The following is a 21,620-nucleotide window of genomic DNA, read 5'->3' on the forward strand; positions in this document are numbered from 1 at the left end:
CCGCCCATTAGAAACACGTACATGGGCGCCCCATTGTATAATATTAAACACTCTGGCAAGACACGCGATTTGTAGTGCGACACTGTATTCTCAACAGAATGTTCAAATGTCTCTGCTGTATAGAACAGGGACTAGTTTTTGATAACTAGCGTTTTTCATCTCACATGATTTTTTTTCGCCTATTTCCCATTCAGTTGCGGCAGGCCACCGCTGTCACTGACGAGAGATGGCGCTACGCGCCCACGTCCCCAAATACTGGTCATGAGTGGTGGATGGGACGTTGGAATATTGTAATCAACACGCCATCGAATATCTATCTATCTATCTATCTATCTATCTATCTATCTATCTATCTATCTATCTATCTATCTATCTCTATCTATCTATCTATCTATCTATATATCTATCTATCTATCTATCTATCTATTCTTATCTATCTATTATCTATCTATCCTATCCATCTATCTATCTATCTATCTATCTATCTATCTATCTATCTATCTATCTATCTATCTATCTATCTATCTATCTATCTATCTATCTATCTATCTATCTATCTATCTATCTATCTATCTATTGTAAGCTTAGCCACATTTAATTTTATTCCACTACATAACACAGAGTGACGGAGTCTCACATGTGCGCCCCCACGGCTCATACCCTAAAGAAAGATATCGTGCGCAGTGGGCGCTAATTGTCAATAGCTTTCAACAACATCGGCGTGGTTATGAAACAAACTGGAAATAGTTATCGACGTGTTACGCGCAACTTTTCGTGAAGTAAAGCGAGTATTGCGTCAGCCTCAACAGAGCTGCGCGGAACTTATCCCTAAAATGAAGTAGTTAAGTACTGAAGTAAGTGCCCGAGTACTTTCGTACCGTCGTGGTAACCATAAAGAGAGAAGCGTGTCGCTGAGAAGAGCCACCGCCATTACGGAAAATGTTTTTTGACATTGCCCTTGATTGAGTGTGTTGCAGCAAAGCAGCAATGATAAGGTTATGTTTTATATGCGTATCGACGGTCAAAAACGAAACCGAAAAAAAAAGGTCTAGTGCGCCTCTTTTCTGAACCATCGACTTCAGTGGAACGGAAAGTCTTTTCTACGTCTCAAACTTCATCTTTTTTTTCTAGTTCGTGTTAGTAATAGTGATCTTCTTTCTAAGTTTGTTTTCTCGTCAAGATCTCGTGATATTTAAGAGACAGGACCATTTATTTTTTTCAACTCCTAATTTTTACCAGCGAAGGTCGTAAAAAAAAGTTGGAGCTCTTATTCCGTGCTCTACTATCACTAAATTTCTCGGCAATTCGCTGTCTTTTTCGTTGATTTTTTTTTCAGTTCCTTCTTTTATGGAATGCATACCACTGGCTCAGCACTACGTTTGCAATTTTTGCGATGCTTTATAATATAGCCTGCTTGTTTTGTTTATTCATTCCTGTCCCTTCGTTTGATTGGTGTATTCATCATGCTGCACGTTGCGCGTTCAAACTGCCACTCTGAGTGACCGAGAACTACGATTTTAAGAGTGCGTGGACAGACCATTCTCGCTGCGATTGTGGAAATGGTCTCGCTCGCGACAGCGGCCCAGCAACCTTGGTGGCTGTAACGGCGCGATAAGGCTTTCTCGCCCACTCTTTTTTCTTTTTTTGTCTTTTTAGGAGTATGCGCACCCTGAAAGAACACTCGGTTAACGACCTTGAACGGGTAGTAAAAAGCGTGAAATGGCCAGCGTGAGAAGCCGTTACAAGAGCACTCAAGAAGTGCACTAACCTAGTTACGCTTGGTTTAGTACTGCTCCTTTATTTGATGGATAGGAAGTTGACAGCTATAAGCGATAATAAAACAGAAGCCGATTTTTATATCCCTTTGTGAATATCATATCCTGACCGCACCTACGAAGGCTTGGTACGAATCTTACGAACCTCAACATACGTGCTACGCGAGGCCAGCAGGCGAAAAAATAGTTTCCACATTCGCCGCCATGGCTACGAGCGGCGCTGACGAACAGTCTCGCGTGTATATGCACAGATGTGCCCGATAAAGTGTACGGAAGGAAGTCCACCGCCATAGCTCAATTGGTGGAGCATCGGACGCGTTATTCGAAGGTTGCACGTTTGAGTCCCTGCCGGCAATAAGCGGTCTTTTCATCCACCTAAATTTCTTCACGATTACATCGCAATTACTACAAATGATATCCCCGTATGCTCTCCTTGGCTTGATAGTCTCTTATTTCTGATTATATATCTATCGGATCTATGGTAAATATGCTAAAAAACATACTTACGTGCTGTCAGTTGTGGAACACGGAACTTAACATTTCAAAGTGCAAAGCAATGCCTGCGTGCCGAACCTCACTTTTGTGTCCACACTATCATCTTAACAATACCTTCCACGAGGCTGTTTTATCTTATAAATATCTAGGTGTTCATATTTCAAATAAGCTGCCACGGAACCATTATGTGGAGTAGATCATCGCCAAAGCTACCCGTTCACTCGGGTATTTTCGAAAAAATTTCCACATGGCATCCTCATCCCTTAACAAACTTCTTTACACTACTTGCATTAGTCCATCTCTCGAATATGCATCGTCCATCTGGGATCCTGGTGGCACCACACAAACACATTAACTCGAGGCTGTCCAGAATAGTTCAGTTCGCTTTATTTTATCCTATTATAACCGCACGGCCAGTGTTACCCTAATGAAGTCCTAGATTAACTTTCCTGAACTCGCCATTCGACGCAAAATAGCACTGCCCAGTCTCTTTCATAAACTTTGTTATCACAACAATAACTTTCACGAACAGTTTGTTAACCCCCCCCCCCCTCGTTCATATCACCCAGAATTAAACACACAAAAACATCATGTTGCTTGCTGCAGAACCGCAACCTACTCGCATACATTCATACGAAGAACTACATCCGAATAGAATATAATGCCTCAATCAGCTACCTCTATTACAAACCCATCATGCTTGAAGGTTCGTTTGCAAAATAAGTTTGACGTTGTCCGTTCCTGCCATTTGATTTCTTTGCCACGTTTCTTCTTTTCTGGCTTCTTTTTGTTGTTGTTTTTTTATTTGGTTCTTTAACATGAATTACATGCAGTATCGTTACCGCTGCATTCCTTTTTGTTGACATCTTTGTTATGCCATCTATTTTATATAATTCTGTGGATTGTTTAGGTTTCGTGCTTTTATTTTGTATCAAGTGTTCTTTCTCAATTTGATTGTAACATCCCCTCCACTCTGTAATATGCAAACCCTGAGGGTAAAATCAATCAATCAATCAATCAATCAATCAATCAATCAATCAATCAATAAATAAATAAATCAATCAGGGGGTCGGTCGGTCGGTCGGTCGGTCGGTCGGTCGGTCGGTCGGTCGGTCGGTCGGTCGGTCGGTCGGTCGGTCGGTCGGTCGGTCGGTCGGTCGGTCGGTCGGTCGGTCGGTCGGTCGGTCGGTCGGTCGGTCGGTCGGTCGGTCGGTCGGTCGGTCGGTCGGTCGGTCGGTCGGTCGGTCGGTCGGTCGGTCGGTCGGTCGGTCGGTCGGTCGGTCGGTCGGTCGGTCGGTCGGTCGGTCGGTCGGTCGGTCGGTCGGTCGGTCGGTCGGTCGGTCTGTCTGTCTGTCTGTCTGTCTGTCTGTCTGTCTGTCTGTCTGTCTATCTATCTATCTATCTATCTATCTATCTATCTATCTATCTATCTATCTATCTATCTATCTATCTATCTATCTATCTATCTATCTATCTATCTGTCTGTCTGTATAATAAATTGGAAGCATGAAGCAAAATGACGCAGTGCGCTAAGTTAACATAACTAAACGGCACAACAATAAACTAAGTCACACCGTCCTTACATGAAGAAGTTTAATTTTGCATAATTTATAATGGCGTCGTGTATGTCTTCCTGTTCAGAGCCATTCCAGTCACTGCATACCGAGCGTGGCTGTAGCCGTGGCTTCTGCGGAACGTATCTCCGCTTCTCGTGTTCGTGCCCCGTGAGACAGATCACGCCCTGCGCCTCGCTAATTTATTCGAAAAAGCGGAGAGAAGAAAATAAATAACAATACAGGGAGTTTGAGAAATGAAGGCAAAACGAACGATGACAGAATTTTTTCATTAGTGCCTAACCATTTCGCAGCGAGCGTTTTTCTCTCGGGACACATTGCACTCTCCTTTCCACATGATGCGTTTTTGGCTGCGTGCTGCTTGGCTGTTAAAAAAAGAAAAAAATAACACACTCTCTCGACTTCGCCCGTGCGGTAATCAATGAGAGCAGATAACGAGGTACATTGAGCAGCGAGCAGGGAAGCGATATGCGTGGATAAATAGCAACAAGAGAACCAAACCAAGGGACATTGGAGTGTGTGCTTAGCACAAACTGTGAACGATCCAGAGTACTATAATAGTACTCTACTATGGGAAAGCGGTTCGCTGTCCCTACAAACTACATAAGCGGAATTTTTATTGTACATATAACTTGCACATAAACAAACAAAACAAGCGAAACAAGTAAAAGCAGTATATACATTTCACAGACGAACACTAAAACACTGGTTTATCTCTGTATGTCCAAATGCCCACATATTAAGGAAACAATAAGCTGGGTCAAATTGTTCTCATATTGAAGACTGTCACTTACGCATGCATACTGAGTGGAAGATCTGTTAGTACGACATGACATGACAAGAACTTTATGGGAGTCCTGAGGAACTCGAATCTGGCGAGCCAGAGGCCCCCAGATCAAGTCGGTGGCTCCGCCCACGATGAAACTGGAAGTCGAAGTACGAGACTACTGGAAACTCCAGCAGTCCCTTCCTTAATTTGAAGACACGTGTCGCAGGAATGCCTCTTATCGGTGTTTTTCCAGCTACTCATCGCGGTAATTCCACATAGTGAGGCGCGTTTTGTGGACCAGTCGTTTGTGGACTAGCTGTAAAGACTGTTCGTTCGAACAGCCCCTGCTTTGTTCTCGTGCGGGAGCACGAATGTTAAAAAGGCGTTGCACAATGTGCCAGACACCTTTCGCCACCGTACACGCATAGTTTGCTGTCTCGCCTCCCTTCTGCCGCGGTTGGGACAGTGGACATTTGGAACTACTCCCCATAGTGCCAACCGCTCACACATAGGCAATGCCCAAGGAGGTTTTAAAAAAAAAATTTGGCCGCGTATCTGCGTGCTTCGCTGCAAATGTCGTCTAAAGACGATAGAAGAGTCGCTGCGTGAGATATGAACGCCATCTGGCAATACGTCGGGAAACGTGAATGCTGTGTTGCGGGCTGGTAGTCCCGGCGCAGCAGCAGGCAAGACCGGCGGTGACCAACGCGACCGGCGGGGACGCCAGCCAGCCCGAACACGCGGTTTGGCGCGAAGCGCCGAAGCAGAGGAAACGTCCGCACTGAACGAGTACTCTCCACATACTCTTTTATATTCACGTTGCCTGGGTAAAGCAGGAATGCCAGAGCGGCGCCCCATGGCACTCGTACAGTGCAATACTGAACTGAAACCGAAACACAACAATGAGCTCGCGCAGACACGGCAGAAGCCAAGTTTCGGCGCAGTCGCATTTTCAGCGCAGCTTAAGAAACTAGGGTCTCTAAAATTACGTATCTATGTATTTTCTATTAAAGGAACACACCACCTAATACTTACCTAGTGATGTTGCGCCTCAGATGTGCGTAAAGTTTGCTTTTTGATCAACCATGTACACAAGCATGAACCTAGTGAGCCGTTCACGATGGCTGGCCCTTGTGCAAGTGGTTCAACTTTGGCCGAGTTGCTGAATCGAGGGACGTGCCGACAAAACAGAAAGACAGACAGAAGGACAGACAGAAAGACAGACCAAAATTTCTGCGTTTAAGTTCCCTAAGAAAGACTATCGTCTTTAAAATTCTGGAGTGGAAGCTCTCGCAATGCCTTGCCAGCAAAAGTGAAGCCAGCTTTTGCCCACCAAAGAGCTCGCAAACATGCTCTTTTTCTGGTGGTGCCCACTTAGAGATCAAATGGCTTCGATCTGTTTGTGTAAATACTACGTTAATGATAAAATAAAAGATCGTTGTTGCCGACAAAAGTAGCCGGTCGAGAGGAGTATTGGCGATGGATCGCCAATAAAATTTGCCACGACTTTGAGGCTTACTTATGAAAACTAGTAACACAAAGACATACTTGGAGCAGTATCTGACCCGTAAAAGTTGCCATATTAAACTCGTATGGCGTGCGAGGAAAACGCTCGCTTTCCTTCGCCAAACGCCGATGGTTTATCGTGCCCCTACTAAGATGGCGGGCACAGCCGCAATCTTGTGGTGGGCACGGCTTCACTCTTGCGAAATCATCGCCGCTCCAGCAATTTTTTTAACCTCCTCGGCAATGCCCTCGATCTTCTGAACCAGTCATTCTCGCGCACTTCGCCATGGACGGGATTGCAACGCCATCTTTTTCCGTTCTGTCGCACTAGATTCTTTTTTCCTCATCTTTTCTAAGTGTGCTATTTGCCACCATTTCACTCATATCCTTCGAGGAAGCTTTTCCCAGACTGCATGAGTCTATTGATTCCACTGTTCTTTTTAAAGGGCCCCTCACCAGGCCACATAGCAAATTTTAGTTAGACGCTGGAAGTTGTTGTGTGCCGATTGAAGAGCAGCATGCCGCAAGAATTTTTCAAATCGGTTCATTACGAGCTGAGAAAAACAATAATTTGTAGCGGCGCGAAACCATGATGCGAGGAGGAAAATTTCAAACCCTTGCCACTCGCCCAGTGTAGCCTTAGCAAGCCAAATCCCTTCCCTGCCCTCTTCACTTGACACATACGCATGAACACGTCATGCGCATGCATGGTCACGTGCGCATGACGTGCCCGAGCCAGCCCGAGCACGCGAGCGGCGTTGCACGGCCGCTACTTTTGTTTTTATGTAGCGGCCGTGGGCGTTTTGTCGGCGTTCTCTGTGGTGTACTGCCTCTTTCTGCGCGACGGGGCATGAAAGTTGAGACATTTGTACGGGCACGAGAGTGGCGGTATCATGAGCCAGTGCCGCATCAACGTTTACTTGGACGAGGTAGAATAAATGAGCATAATGAGTGCTCGAACGCGCCAGAACATTACTTTCGTTTCCAGGGCTGGCGTCTGCTCGATCAGCGCCCTCTAGAATATTCTAGGTGGCATTGGCTCGATGCGCTAACCGCGGGGACACGAACGCATGGGAAAGGGAGGCACATTAGCCCCGCATCTCGCTGCAATGCACAAAAAAAAAATGAAAGAGACGCACACATTCCCTTTGTGTGTCTAATTATTTCTCTCAAGTTTTATTATTCTATTCAAGAAACAAATTACACAAACTACACATGTCGTGTCAAATAATTATTGCAGTGTCACGTGCTACTGTTGGCTACGTCAGAGCACAGTCATCTACGTAGAGGAGCAACATCACAGCACTATCATCTACGTAGGGCCATTTTCTCATGAACGTCATCCCCTCATTCTCTAAAGCGCGCGCCCGTGAGAGGAAGGGCAAGCAGCGTTCACCTTGAAATTTGACCCATTTCCGCGGCGCGTAGCGTTGCAAATTTTGGCAGACGTGTTCGTGAACGCCCAGTGTATGCATTGCGCTCGTTAGCTCAAAATTGTCAAATCTGGTGAGGGGCCCTTTAAGTCACTCGCTGTTCCGCAAACCGTTAGCGGGGTTTCAGCCCGCGGTCAAATTTATTGAAATGAGACTCTCGAAGCTACAAACGGTGTTCGTGGAGCCGAATCTTGACTTGGCCTGTACGTTTCACCAATCTGTTTAGCCCATGCTATTTCTCTGGGCACCTTTTGAATTTCCTTCTCAATACATAATTAGGAATATTGCTTCATGCAGCTGCACACGAATATTATTAGGACAGGCTACACATACTTCACATCCTTTAAGCGAATATAACGAAGCGCTTCTGGCAGATCCCACGCACTGCGGCAATCGGTGTTATGCGAAGCAGTCAGGAAGGTAGTGGCCAAGGCGCAGTGTTTTGTTTCGACCCACGCGTTTCTGTGTTACTTGCGCTATGCGTAAGATTACATTCCTTAACAAAAGAAGAGAAAACCCGAACGCGCTGGGAGACTCGCTGCTCAAGTCCATCCTTAAAAGCCAACTATGGGCCTTCCAGGGGGCCGTGGAAGCCACCAGAGTGCGAGGTTTTGTGGCCGACGCGCAGGCGGGGTTTACCTAAATTCCCGAATGAGTCACCGGACTATTCAGTAATGTGGTTCGTTTTAAAAGCGGAAGCCTTATATGTCGCACGAGTCAAGCGGTTTTCGATATTTCGCACGACCTGACGATACATCGCAAGACCTTGTCGACGGCGTCAGCGGGAACGTTGCAGAAAACCACTAAGTAATAAAAGTCGGTCGAAATCACTTCACACCCAAGTGAATGTGAGCGTTTGCAGGCGACGTACCAAAAGTCACATGACCGCAGTGTAACGTGACGCCATCGTTGACATCACCCTTTGAGGTCATCATGACGTGACATATCTCCAGTATTTGAGGCGTCGTCTTGACTTCGTGATGTCGTCACGAAGTCAAGACGAACTGACGAAAACTAGCGGCAACAGTTCAGCAGCAGAAAAGCAACTGGCGTTATTGACCAGAACAGCTTGCTCTTATACTGGCATTGCTGTGACGTCACGTAAGGCCGTGTGCACCTTTTAACATCTCCATACTATTCTAACATGGGACGTGACGCAAAAGCTTGCGCCACGGCAGATGCAGGATAAGGAGACGACAGGATAAGAAGCCTTACCGATTGCAAACGTTTAGGGAGTGGGGAGTCGTAGTTAACCTCAATGTTACTTGAAAGTGCGACGCGTACGTTTCCTTTTGCTCAACGAACTTAAGGGACAGACAACTAATTTCTATGGCACCTGTTTTCTTTAGCGCAGCGGAAAGGTTACTAGTCAGAGTGTGTAATCACGAAATGCTAACGCATGAAGTGCCGTGAAACATCTATTATAGGAATTTTGCTCCGTGCTGTGATTGTGAAGCCGCATGCACACAAAACATGATGGAAACGGTGGGAGTAGAGCGCGAGAGCGGTTCTTGCTTGTGCGCAGCGGTTCTCTGCGCATGCGTGCACTCCGCACTTATCCGTCGCGGCTCGACATGCACCGCCAGTTGCCGCGAAGGCAGAGCCACTTTTCAGCGTGCAACTCCTTTTACCTCGTAAGCAGAACAAAATAGAGCACCAGTTATGGCGCGCATGAAATTATCAGACTACGTACAGCAATGTGAACGACTCCAAAATTCGAGCTTCAAGTTTCTTTCATTAGGCAAGACATACCGTTTGTTTTCTTTACTTTTAACTCAATTAAAAAAAAACAACATTCGGCAGACCCCACGCGTTGTGGGAATCGGTTTCATGCGAAGCAGTCAACGAGTACTTCTGTGCTCTATTTTATGGCTTTCAGCCAAGCGTTACGAGGTGGATCGACGTGTTTTTGTAAGTGCAGTAGCTGCGTGCACATCGTGGGCTTGCCAGGCCCGTTGACGACACTGGCGCTTAAAGGGTAAGTTAAGGTGCGACGTAACGTCAGCCCTTACGTTGGAGTGAATACGTCAGTAGTATCGAAAGTAAGAGCACATTACGGTGCAATCATGTGAATATCATACGTAACTTCCATTAATGTATTCCTTTGGGTTAGAACAATGCTTCAATATTGCTTGCTGTATCATAGGAATACCAATGAAATGTTTATTAGACTGCTATAAAAGCTGAGCCAAAACTGGAACCACAAACGTTAATCTGATATGAAGCCTGTATTGCAGGAGTACATATGTAGTGTTTGTCGCTTTCCTTTAAAATTAGACAGCCAGCACCACAACCACAATTGACGTTGCACTGATATTACGCCTGCGTAGGCTGTTTTTCCAAACGAGTTTATAGACCTCATGTGGCTCTGTGGTAGCATACCTGATTGCCACGCAGAATGCTTGGGCTCGATTCCACGAGAGCTGACAACGGGCTCTAGAAACGCCGCTCTTCCAGCTTTCGCTGTGACTGTGCTGCGGTTTCAGCGCAGGCCTGGCGTTTTTTTTTTAACTCTTTCGCATTTAAGGTACCAATGTCTGTTCTCGCCGTTCCTGGGTAGATATAAGCTGTCAATCACCTGTGGCGCATACGCGTACACCGCGGCCCGATGTGAACGGGTATGTGCCACACGTGTACGGAGGAAAGGTTTTGGCGACGTACTCGACCGGATTTTCACGTTATTCATGTCATGACTGGACAGTCATATTCGTCAAATCCTCTTACTTTCCCATGCCAATTGGCAATTTCAGTGTACACCAGCTAAAGGAGGCGATCACGAGAGCACCAAGATGTAGGCCTCCGGATAGATAGATAGATAGATAGATAGATAGATAGATAGATAGATAGATAGATAGATAGATAGATAGATAGATAGATAGATAGATAGATAGAAACATTCAAAGTGCCAAAGGTTCGCTAAGAAATGCCTCGCATTTAATAGAAATCCTACTGAGATCGCGAAAAGCATTGTTGAATCTGACAATATAATTCATGTTTTTTTTTTTCATTTCCATTATGATATAATCACACGTGTTGGCCAATCGTCTGTCCCTTAAAAAATGGTGTAAAGGATTTGACACTTGCCGGGACAATGGAAGTTCTGAATTTCTTCTGTAAGCTCTCATATTACGGTCGACATCGTGTAATCTAACACTCGTTTATTTTTGTTGTTTTCCTTTTAGATCGACCGGTTTAGCTGACGGTTTTAGCGACCGATCAATCGGTCGGTCGGTCGGTCGGTCGGACGGTCGGTCGGTCGGTCGGTTGGTCGGTCGCCCAACCGACCGACCGAACGACCGACCGACATACTAGAGTGCCGGCAAGGCAGTTATTTGAACGGTAGGTTCGCTTCTCCTGAGGCATTTACAAGCTGCAGGAAAACCAGTTTCAGAGGTAATATCGATGCCACAGAGGCATCGATTTGCTGCAGTTTTCCTCAAAAGCAAGGCGAAATTGTATGATAGTGGCTCACGAGCGGGACGCCATGACCAAAGCGACGCCTACATGTGAAGGCACACAGATACCAGAGAACTCTCAATTGGTGCTATCCTTCAAGGCTTCGTTTGTATTTAGCTACCTTGACGAAGAAGACTGGGTTAAAGAAAATCTGAATTTTCTCACTGCAGTGCGCATAATATTACCGTCATGGTGTTTGCATACAAAACTCTAGGATGCAATATAGATCTTCATCTTCCAATATCAGCTTACTTCATAAATTTTCTCCTGCTTTTATTCAGTTGGCTTCTTATGAAGCAGCCCCGTGATGCAGCAACCAGAATTTCGTTACTTGACCGGCTGTCACAGTAATGCGCACAATATTAGCTCACGGGAGCCGGCAAACACGCGACGACGATCTCAGTCACCATTTTCTTCACTCAGACTCGGACTTATCCCCAAGCTACAGTTCAGCTCCGAGTAAGCCGAAAAGAGTCCGAGTGTGTCTAGCCTTCCTGTGAATGTTAGAGGGGCTGTTTCGAAGTCTGCAGAGTTGATTGATTGATTGATTAACAGATTGATTGTTTCTTGTCGTATCAGAGCAACAACGCCAGTAAAGAAATGACGCAATATTGGTCTCCTAATTGAGCTTCATCACGTGGGGTTCACCCTTCAAGATGTCTGTGGAAACCTATTTTATATTCTTGTCCCATCAAATCACGGTCGCCGTGACAAGGAAACAAATACAACACGCCACATCGACAGTACAGGTACCGCCTAAGAAAAAAAAAATATAACGATGGACTTTCCTTGGAGCTTCTACCGAACAAATTTCGAACTTCCGCTCCATCAGTTCATACTTCAAAATTTCTTTAGAACGAAAGACAAAACAACGTAAAGTAACACTTTCTCTCTTCCCTTTCCTTACTTTTTTTTTCTCCGACCCTTGTTTAGCGCGTCATTGAGAAGATGAACACAAGAAAATGTATCGAACTGGCAATCAGGCCAGACAATCTTGCGTAATTCGGAAGCTGTGGGTTAGGATCCCACCGGCACAAAGGGTGATTTGCCTTGTAATTTATTTAATTTATATTTACGCAATATTACTACATTACAGTGAAAGACGACAAATAATGCCTCCTATGCTTTTTCTGGCATAATCCTCTGTCAGATTCATTTGGCTCACCTTAACAAAGAAACGAACCCCTCGACGAAACTCCTCTTGTTTATTCATTGACAAGGTGAAAGAATATCAAGTCACTTTAACTCTCCACTACTGCAAGTTCGAGGCGCTTCGCACAGAGCACAACAGTACTTGAAATCGATGCGAACTAGCGCGGTGGATTGAAAAGCATCTTCAGCAAAAGGCGATCATCTCTTTAAAAGTCTTCTTAGTGCACACTGGACTAGGATAAGTGTTTGCGATCTGCAGCTATGTGTAGGTGTATACGAAGTGATGTGTTAGTCTGTGTACTGTGGGTAGAACGCGGGTATAAATGCGTGCCTGTGAATGTTCTATTGAAGAGTGAGCTCTTGCAAGTAAACTCCTATTTGTGTAAGTGTGTTATGTGTTTTTAATCCACCTCTTAGTTCTTGTTTTCTGCGTAACCACATTTCTGTGAGCTGCAGAAATTATAAAGATGGAGTAGCCATGGTTATATGAAGCTCAGCTTCTCCAAAGACAGGCGGGTAAAACAAAACAGAACATAAACTTGTCTGCTGCACGAAATTCGCCGATGCCTGCGTCGCGACCGGTTGTAGCGGCGTCGCCGCAAGAGCAGAGCCGACGACAGCACGGTGAGGAGCGCCGCCACCCACAGGGCGGCAGCACACATCCCGCCGTCCTGTACGCCTCCGCGTCCAGAGCACTGCGACACAAATACGTGGACAGGGCGATTTGCATTTGTAATGAGCCAAGAGTGCGCGCTGATTATGCGTATTGTACGCTCGGGTCAAGAAACAAGATACTAAAAAATGCGACTCCTTCTCTCGCTGTAACAAAGAACTTCGAGGAGCGACGGACGCGGCCAATTACGCACGCAGAAAACCACGCGCTGTTAACCATGTTTGCTCAACCCCAACTTTTCAAGCTTCGTTTAAGGCACCCCCTCCCACCCTTTGTCTTCTATTCCAGGGAGCAAAGGCCTCTAAAGCCTATGTTTCGAGATGGCGGGTTTGTTGGCCGACCTGTAATTAGTGCACCCGTGGACAACGCAGTTAAAACTGAAGCGTGCAACTGGAGACGCGCCCACGTTCTTAGAGACGGCTTGCGTGTTAACATATCTCTCACATCCATTTCCAGTAAACAGCAGCTGTTGATTTGAATGGATTTTATTTCGTTTCAGTTCGTGCCTGCCGTAAACGTGTCCCGCCGTAATTCTGGCCTACCATAATTGTGAGCGTACACACACAAATTACGACAGGTGCAGTCTTGACTATCGCATATAGACACAGTTCACAACCTCTTAAAAATACTCACCTTAATTTCGATACCTCAATCAACATGTTTAAATCGCGAATGCGTGTTTACCTGATTAAGCAATTAATGCTCATTTACCTTCGCATGACTGTTCCGCACCATTTACCTTGTTCCTTTGTCTGCATGTAAAAATTTCAGTGCATTATTTTTTTCATAGCCTTCCTCATTATTTCATGCATCTTTCTTATCCTGCTGCGTTTACGGGTTTATGAGATAGCTTCCATCACGTATGCTGTACCCGTCCTTAAGCAAGTTCATTTCATTTTCTCTAATGACTGTATTTGTTTACCATTGCTACGATTTTGTGAGATCCGTTGCCTGTTGCTCGCTCTAGGACACCGGGCCCTGCCAGACTGTCTGTGACACCTTTTTTAGAAGCGAAGCATCTCTTGCTCGGGGGAATGTCCCGCGGCCTGCTTGTCCGCACTCACACTACGCATGCGCAACTCTCCTCCTTCCCTCTCTCCAACAGCTGCGCGTTACTCTCTCCACTGCTCTACCAGCACCTGCTTGCGCTTCTCCTGCATTCTCGCTTCTGCTCCGCGGCGCATGCGCCACTCTCCTCCTCTAGTCTCCTCTCCTTCAAATGGTAGAACGCTGCGCGCGTTCAGTCCAGCGCTTGCTTCGGTTGACTCCTTTGAAATGCGGGCTCGACATGCCGAAATTAGAGAGTAATAGCTGGGCGGGTTTGCGAGCCAGCGCGCCCAGCGGACGAGCGGAGAGGCGAACTGCGCATGCGCGGCACGCTGCGAAAGCCCGCGTCTTTACGGAGCGAACCGCTCGCCCGCTCATTTCGTCTCCTCAGCGAAGCGTGCGCAGCGGACGAGCGTGCGAGCGTTTACCAAGATGGCAGCCCCCAACACAAGCGGCGGCGGCATGTCGTCGGTGGCACCTCCAATAAATCAATTAAAATTTAAGAAAAAATGCTTTTTGCATTATTTTTGTCGCAGTAACTTCAATTTTATTCGGCAGGTGACGAAGCAAATCCACTGCTCGATCGACAGTAACTTCAAGCTTGTTCAACAGGTGGCACAGCAATGAGATCCGCTGAAACGAGTGGGGCGACGCTTACCTATTACTCTTCTTTTCGTCTTGCGCTCCGCTGCCCTCTCCGCTCCTACGCTGGGCCCGCTGGCCCGCTGAGGCGCTTAGCTATTACTCACTATTCTCTCCTGCGCAGCGCCGCGATGAGCGCCAGCGCATGCGCGTCCGCTCCCCTTCTCTCTCCTCTTCTACGCTGCCACCCTGTCGCGCCGGTAGACCGCCTTCCCCGCTCGCCCTGTGAGAATTAACGGCCAGGCTAGAAGGAAGACACGACGCGCGTAGGTGCTCCGGCTTGGCATCGCCTCATGGTCCCCTTTAGCGGGAGATGGTGTAATTTTAGGGGCGAACCTCCTTATAGCATCACCTGGTCGGTCGTCGCTCCATGCGGCGTGCCCCCGCCGTCGCGTCTCCCTTATCATTCAATAGATGGCGCTGTCCCATAGAGATGCATGCAAACTTCAGTTGGGTGACGATATACAAGACGGCGCTGTCCCATAGAGATGTGTGCAATATGTGGGAAAAAAAAGAAAGAAAAAAGAGAAAAAAAGCAGTGCCACCCTGCACGCTAGATAGCGGGCAGTAATCAAAGCGGCGTATCACTTTGATTACTGCTGGGCGAAACCACTGAACATTTCAGGGTGTAACCATGATTGCTTCAGGAGCTTCGCCCAAGCTGTTCATCATTCACCCGAGTATATGCTGTAATTTTTTTTTGCCAGGAGGCGACTACCAACATATGTGTTTGAAATAAAGTGGAGTATGATTCTATTATGTGGGCTATGAAGAAGAAGAAGAAGAAATAATTTTATTGATTTGAAAAAGATAATACATAGGAAAAATAATATACAGAAGGATAATTTACCGAAGGAGGTCCCAAAGCTCTAGGCTGCAAGGGGACCTCCTAAACAAGAGTTCACACCTAAACAAGAGGTCACAGCAGGACGGGGAGGACAACACACAAGTGCACGTGTGAAAAAATATATCGCAACATTCACCATCACAGATGTTAGAAGTAGCCGTGTAGCCCACGAGAGTGAAATCTTGATAGGCCCATTGCTTAGTGCTGACATTATGAAGACATAAGTGGCGAGAAGAAGATAGCTCCTGTAGGAAAAGCATCGAAGACGAGAAAGAAGCCACTCTATCGTCTTTGAAATCGAAGTGGTTTAAGGGCCGTTTTCCAGTGTGAAATGCGGTACACCGCAGCACCGCGAATAGACTGTGCGCAGAGCGCCGAGAAGCGCAGCGTTAAGCGTGAGCCGGATGATTTGAATGGGAATGGGCGACCACGGCCGGCCGAGGATTGCCTTCGACTCGAATGGCGCTAATTTAGGAGAAAGGTCTGAACGAAGCGGCGTACTCTTATCTTTCAAGTCACGTTGATTACGTCCTCTGAAGAGTGGCGACACGCGCAGTGCCTCACAGAACAGTACTTAGATGCGAGAAGCCAAAAAACAAATCGAAAAAGTCGTGGGTCGACCTGCATTCAAATCAGAAATGCCAATCCAGTTAACGAATGCAAAAGCCACTTAAAAAGAAGTCACACACACGATGGAAACTACCGTTCTACAGGAAACGAGAAAACACGTCACTTTTCGTGCATGTTCTTCTTTTTTCTTTCGCGTATTCGAATGTGAACACGCCCACCAGTCAATATAGATGGAAATTACTCCAATAATCGTTCAAAGTAACTGTAAATTACGTTTTATGACCGAAAAGCTGCCCACGGCTCAAGACTGAGTATCGTTGGTGTCCGCGCAGTAACATTAAGCAAGTTTGGTAATCGAACGCCTCACCTCAGCTCGTAAAGCAACAATTTTATTTGCATTCCGCTGGTCGTAACAAAGAGATTGCTGCAGCTAAAAATCGAACGCATCACTTCGTGTTAAGCAGAAGAAACCGTTACTCGCAGTAATAGCTTATTCCTTGGCATTTGTAGCATGAAGTAAACTGTATAACGAAAGATTCCTAACCTTCCTGGCCATGCTGCTCCCAATGGACAGTATGTAGCCGTATGCTTCTGTGACCTGGCCATGTGCATCTCTGATGTGACTGTCACATAGTCTCATTCTCTGGTCATGTGAATGTAAAGTGACCATATGGTCTCCTGACATGTTACCTTCAAACCCTGGTATGACACTGCGAATTGACAATGACATTACACAGTAACACGACCTTTTGACCTCGTTCCGTGTATATTTGATGAAACTATCGCATGGTCACATTCAATCGTCATGTTATTATAACGCAGTCATAGGCCTTTCTGGCGCGCGCATCCCGTTGTTACGTCTTTTGAAGCACTTGTATGCCACTAACAATAGACAGCATACAGTAACTTGCACCGGTAGTCTAGTCCCGTGCATTTCTGATGTGACCGCGGCATAGTCCCATTTTCTTGCTGTGCGAGAGCAACATCATCCCGTCGCTCGCCGATGTTTCGTTAACTCGTTAACATAATAACGTAGTTATGCCACGCGGTCAGGAAAGGCAGTTATCTGGTCACCCCGCGGTAACATGTATCACCGTATGGGACTGTTAGGAGGTCGCATTTTCAATCGTCCTGTAGTCATATGTTCCTCTTGTTAACGAAATAATCTGGGCTAGTTGGTTACCGGCGTTATGAAACATATTAAATACGAAGCATTTCTTAGCGAACCTTTGGTACTTTGAGCGTTTCTATCTATCTATCTATCTATCTATCTATCTATCTATCTATCTATCTATCTATCTATCTATCTATCTATCTATCTATCTATCTATCTATCTATCTATCTATCTATCTATCTATCTATCTATCTATCTATCTATCTATCTATCTATCTATCTATCTATCTATCTATCTATCTATCTATCTATCTATCTATCTATCTATCTATCTATCTATCTATCTATCTATCTATCTATCTATCTATCTATCTATCTATCTATCTATCTATCTATCTATCTATCCGCCTACGTCTGGGTGCTCTCAAGATCGCCTCCTTAACTTGGCCTAGACAAAAAGCCGGCAGATCCCACGCATTGTGGGAATCGATGTAATGCGAAGCAGCCAGCAAAGAGCTGCATACATCGTCTTGTATGTCACTGAGGAAAATGCGTGTCATGGTTTTCATGTTAACTCCTATTATTTATGCTCGTCACACAGTAACGTCGCGCAATACCAACTTCGGGGTCGATCAAGCTAGAGAAACGGCCGCCAGCGCCCCATGAGCGTGGCACGCAAGTCATGCTGTACATGTCATACGTGTCATAACTTTCATGTTAACTCGTGTTATTATGTTCGTCACATAGTCACGTCGCGAAATACAATTTCGGGGTACATCAAGCTAGCGAAACGGCCGCCAGCGCCCCTTGAGCGTGGCACGTAAGTCATGCTGTGCGTGTCATGCGAGTCATGATTGTCATGTTAACCCGTGTTTTTATGTTCGTCACACAGTCACGTCACAAGATACCAATTTCGGGGTAGAGCAAGCTAGCGAAATGGCCGCCAGCGCTCCATGAGCGTGGCACGTAAGTCATGCTGTACATGACAAGCGTGTCATGATTTTCATGTTAACTCGTGTTATTTATGTTCGTTACACAGCCACGTCACAAGATACCAATTTTTGTGTATATAAATCTAGCGAAACCGCCGCCAGCGCCCCATGAGCGTGGCACGTAAGTCATGCTGTACATGACAGGCGTGTCATGATTTTCATGTTAACTCGTGTTATTTATGTTCGTTACACAGTCACGTCGCGCAATACTAATTTCGGGGTAGATCAAGCTAGCGAAGCCGCCGCCAGCGCCCCATGAGCGTGGCACGTAAGTCATGCTGTGCATGTCATGCGAGTCATGATTGTCATGTTAACCCGTGTTTTTATGTTCGTCACACAGTCACGTCACAAGATACCAATTTTGGTCTATATAAATCTAGCGAAACCGCCGCCAGCGCCCCATGAGCGTGGCACGTAAGTCATGCTGTACATGACATGCGTGTCATGATTGTCATGTTAACTCGTGCTTTTATGTTCGTCACACAGTAACGTCGCGCAATACCAATTTCGGGGTAGGTCAAGCTAGCGAAAACGCCGCCAGCGCCCCATGAGCGTGCCACGTAAGTCATGCTGTACATGACATGCGTGTCATGATTTTCATGTTATCTCGTGTTATTTATGTTCGTTACACGGTCACGTGGCAAGATACCAATTTTGGTGTATATCAAACTAGCGAAACGGCCGCCAGCGCACCATGAGCGTAGCATGTAAATCATGCTGTACGTGACATGCGTGTCATGATTTTCATGTTATGACTTGTCATTTATGTTCGTCATACAGTCATGTTTCGCCATACCAATTTTGGTGCACATTCGATGAACCAAGCGACCAGGAGAGCACAAAGTCGTAGGCGGCTAGATAGATAGATAGATAGATAGATAGATAGATAGATAGATAGATAGATAGATAGATAGATAGATAGATAGATAGATAGATAGATAGATAGATAGATAGATAGATAGATAGATAGATAGATAGATAGATAGATAGATAGATAGATAGATACGCTCAAAGTCGCAGAAGTTCGCTAAGAAATGCTTCGCATTTAAAAAGGCGTGAACAGTTTTACTTGATTACAGCTGCAAAGAATTGGTTGCCTTAAGACGCTCCTTTCTTACAGCTAGTATAGAAACGAAGAATGCTTCCGTAATACTAGCGAACATGCACACAGTCTTCGCAGAAAGACCCAGTACAACCGCTAGACTTCAACTGACTTTGTTTGTGATGTGGCACATGCACGTGTGCAACGAAATCTATGTATCTGTCCTCTATGTCGAATAAATATCAGTTGAACTCAAGCGGTTGTCCTGTGCCTTTTTGCGTAGTCTTTTTTCGTGTTCGCTAGAATTATGAAAGCATTCAGTCGGTACCAACTAGCCCAGCTAAATGCAATAATTAAAAATGAAGAGCCTATATTGAAATAGAATTAAAAAAGACCTATGTGTCATATCTATATATGACAAGGAGAATCACGCAACCGCATCGCGAAATTTTCGCATCAAGAGGCTGGGCCTGGTCCAAATAAAACCAGTTGTTATTGGGCGCTTCTTATGCGGTTGTGTGTCTCTTCTTGTCCGGTTTTGTTACCGCTGTACTATTGATGATTTACCATAATCAAACATTTGGAATTGGGCAAATTGGGCAGTTGCTTAGGAAACATTGCAGTTGATAACCACACCCACAGAAGGGGATTCCTTTAGTGGGCGTGGTAAAATAATTCCTGAAAAAAGAAGTAATCACGATATTTACGCCTCACTTCAAGCAGTCTCATGTCAAACATGCGCAATACACGATCGCAGTGATAGACTAGCGTACTAGTACGACATGCGCACAGAAAATCATAAGTATTGTGGTTTATTAGGACATCGAGCGTGTTTTGTACTGGTGATCTTTGAAACACTAACCCCGCTATGTATGGGCCACATAGATAATTTTTACTACCTAATGTCCAATTTATGTAGAACAGATTGCTCATTTTTCTGCTTCATCTAGTTGGAATGCATTTCCAACTAAAATAGAACAGATGAAACACTGTTCTTCATGTGTTATATTTTAAAATAATTTTGTTTTCTCATTTACTGAATTACTGTCTACATTGATTTCTCTAAAAATGTTGTTTCTTGATATACTTATCGTTTACATTTAACCTTATTAATATTTCTTTTTTTTTTGCTATAATACAACATACGTTTCATTCTTGTACGTTGCTTTTCTTATAAGAACAAAAAGACTCTCCAGCCACGTTTTCTCTTTAGTTTGGTAATCAATGACAGGAGGTGCACCTTCAGTGCTGTCAGATCTGCGTCTGTATACCTATCTTTTTGTTGTGCTCAGACCTCAGTAAGGTTGACTTGACTTCGCTTGACTTGACAACGTAATCAGGCCAGGACAGAGTCGTTTGGACCGCCGTTCTCGAGAGAAGTATTACTAGGCCACACTGCATTACGGGCAGAAAACCTCCATTCTGATTTATTATTAAGGCTGAAGCCGCCAGCACGTAGCTCAGTCCCACCGGTGATCCCTGCTACCCAAGATGGCTGCATATTAGACAGAATGACATTGGGCGGCGGAGTCATCGCGAACAACGCGGAATTCAAGGCCGACCAGCCGCTCCTAATTTAAGCGCACTGCAACAGCGATTTTTAATGAAAAACGTTGCGGCGCACACGTCCCGAGTCCGCTTGATAACGGCTGTCCGTGAGACCAGGGTGATTAATAAATTAACAAATACGGCGCCAGGCCGCAGCCGTTAGGTGGATTCCGTGGATCCCCGACTCAGCATATTCATGGAGGTACGTAAATCGATTCGGGCCCTTCAGACTACGATAACTTGTCAAGTAGGCTCACTGGCGCGAAATGCGCAGATCCAATGTTCGATTACTACCAAGTGAAGCTTTTGAGAAGTGGCTAATTGTATGTCGCAATGTCCCTGATTCTGTTGCGCTTAGTACTACACTGACGGAAGAATGAAAGAACCAGCAACAAACAGCAAATAGTAGACGTACAGTCGGCGCCAAAGGTTTAGGGACCGCTACGTCTGAGAAAACTTCGAATTCGCCTGTAATTGATGACTGCATTCGGTCGAACTGCACAGCACGTATTGTTGGCGCGGTTTAGAGCACGCCGGAAATCTAAAATCAAGGCTACATCTCCCGAAGCAGCGGGAACGTTCGGCCTTTTCTTGCATCTCGTGGCCTCCAAACATTTGACGCAGGCTGTGCGTCTTCTTTCGTGCTTTTGTTGTTGTTGTTGTGGTCGTCGTCGCTATTGCTGCTGATGTCGTCGTCACCGTCGTTTTGCTGCTGCGGCTGCCATTGCTGTGGTCATCGTAATCGTCGTTTTTGTTTATGTTGTTGGTGTGGTCATCGTCGCTGTTGTTGTTGTGCTCGTCGTCACCGTTGTTGTTGTACTCATCGTCGTTGATGCTGCTGTGGTCGCCGTCTCCGTTCTTCTTGCTGTGTCCGTCGTTGCTGTTTTTACTACGTGGTGGTCGTCGTCGCTCTCCTTGTTGCTGTGGTCATCGTCGCTGCTGTTGTCGTTGTGGTCGTCGTCAATGTTGTTGTGATCACCATTA

Source organism: Rhipicephalus sanguineus, chromosome 7 (assembly GCF_013339695.2).
Source record: "Rhipicephalus sanguineus isolate Rsan-2018 chromosome 7, BIME_Rsan_1.4, whole genome shotgun sequence".
NCBI lineage: Eukaryota > Metazoa > Arthropoda > Arachnida > Ixodida > Ixodidae > Rhipicephalus > Rhipicephalus sanguineus.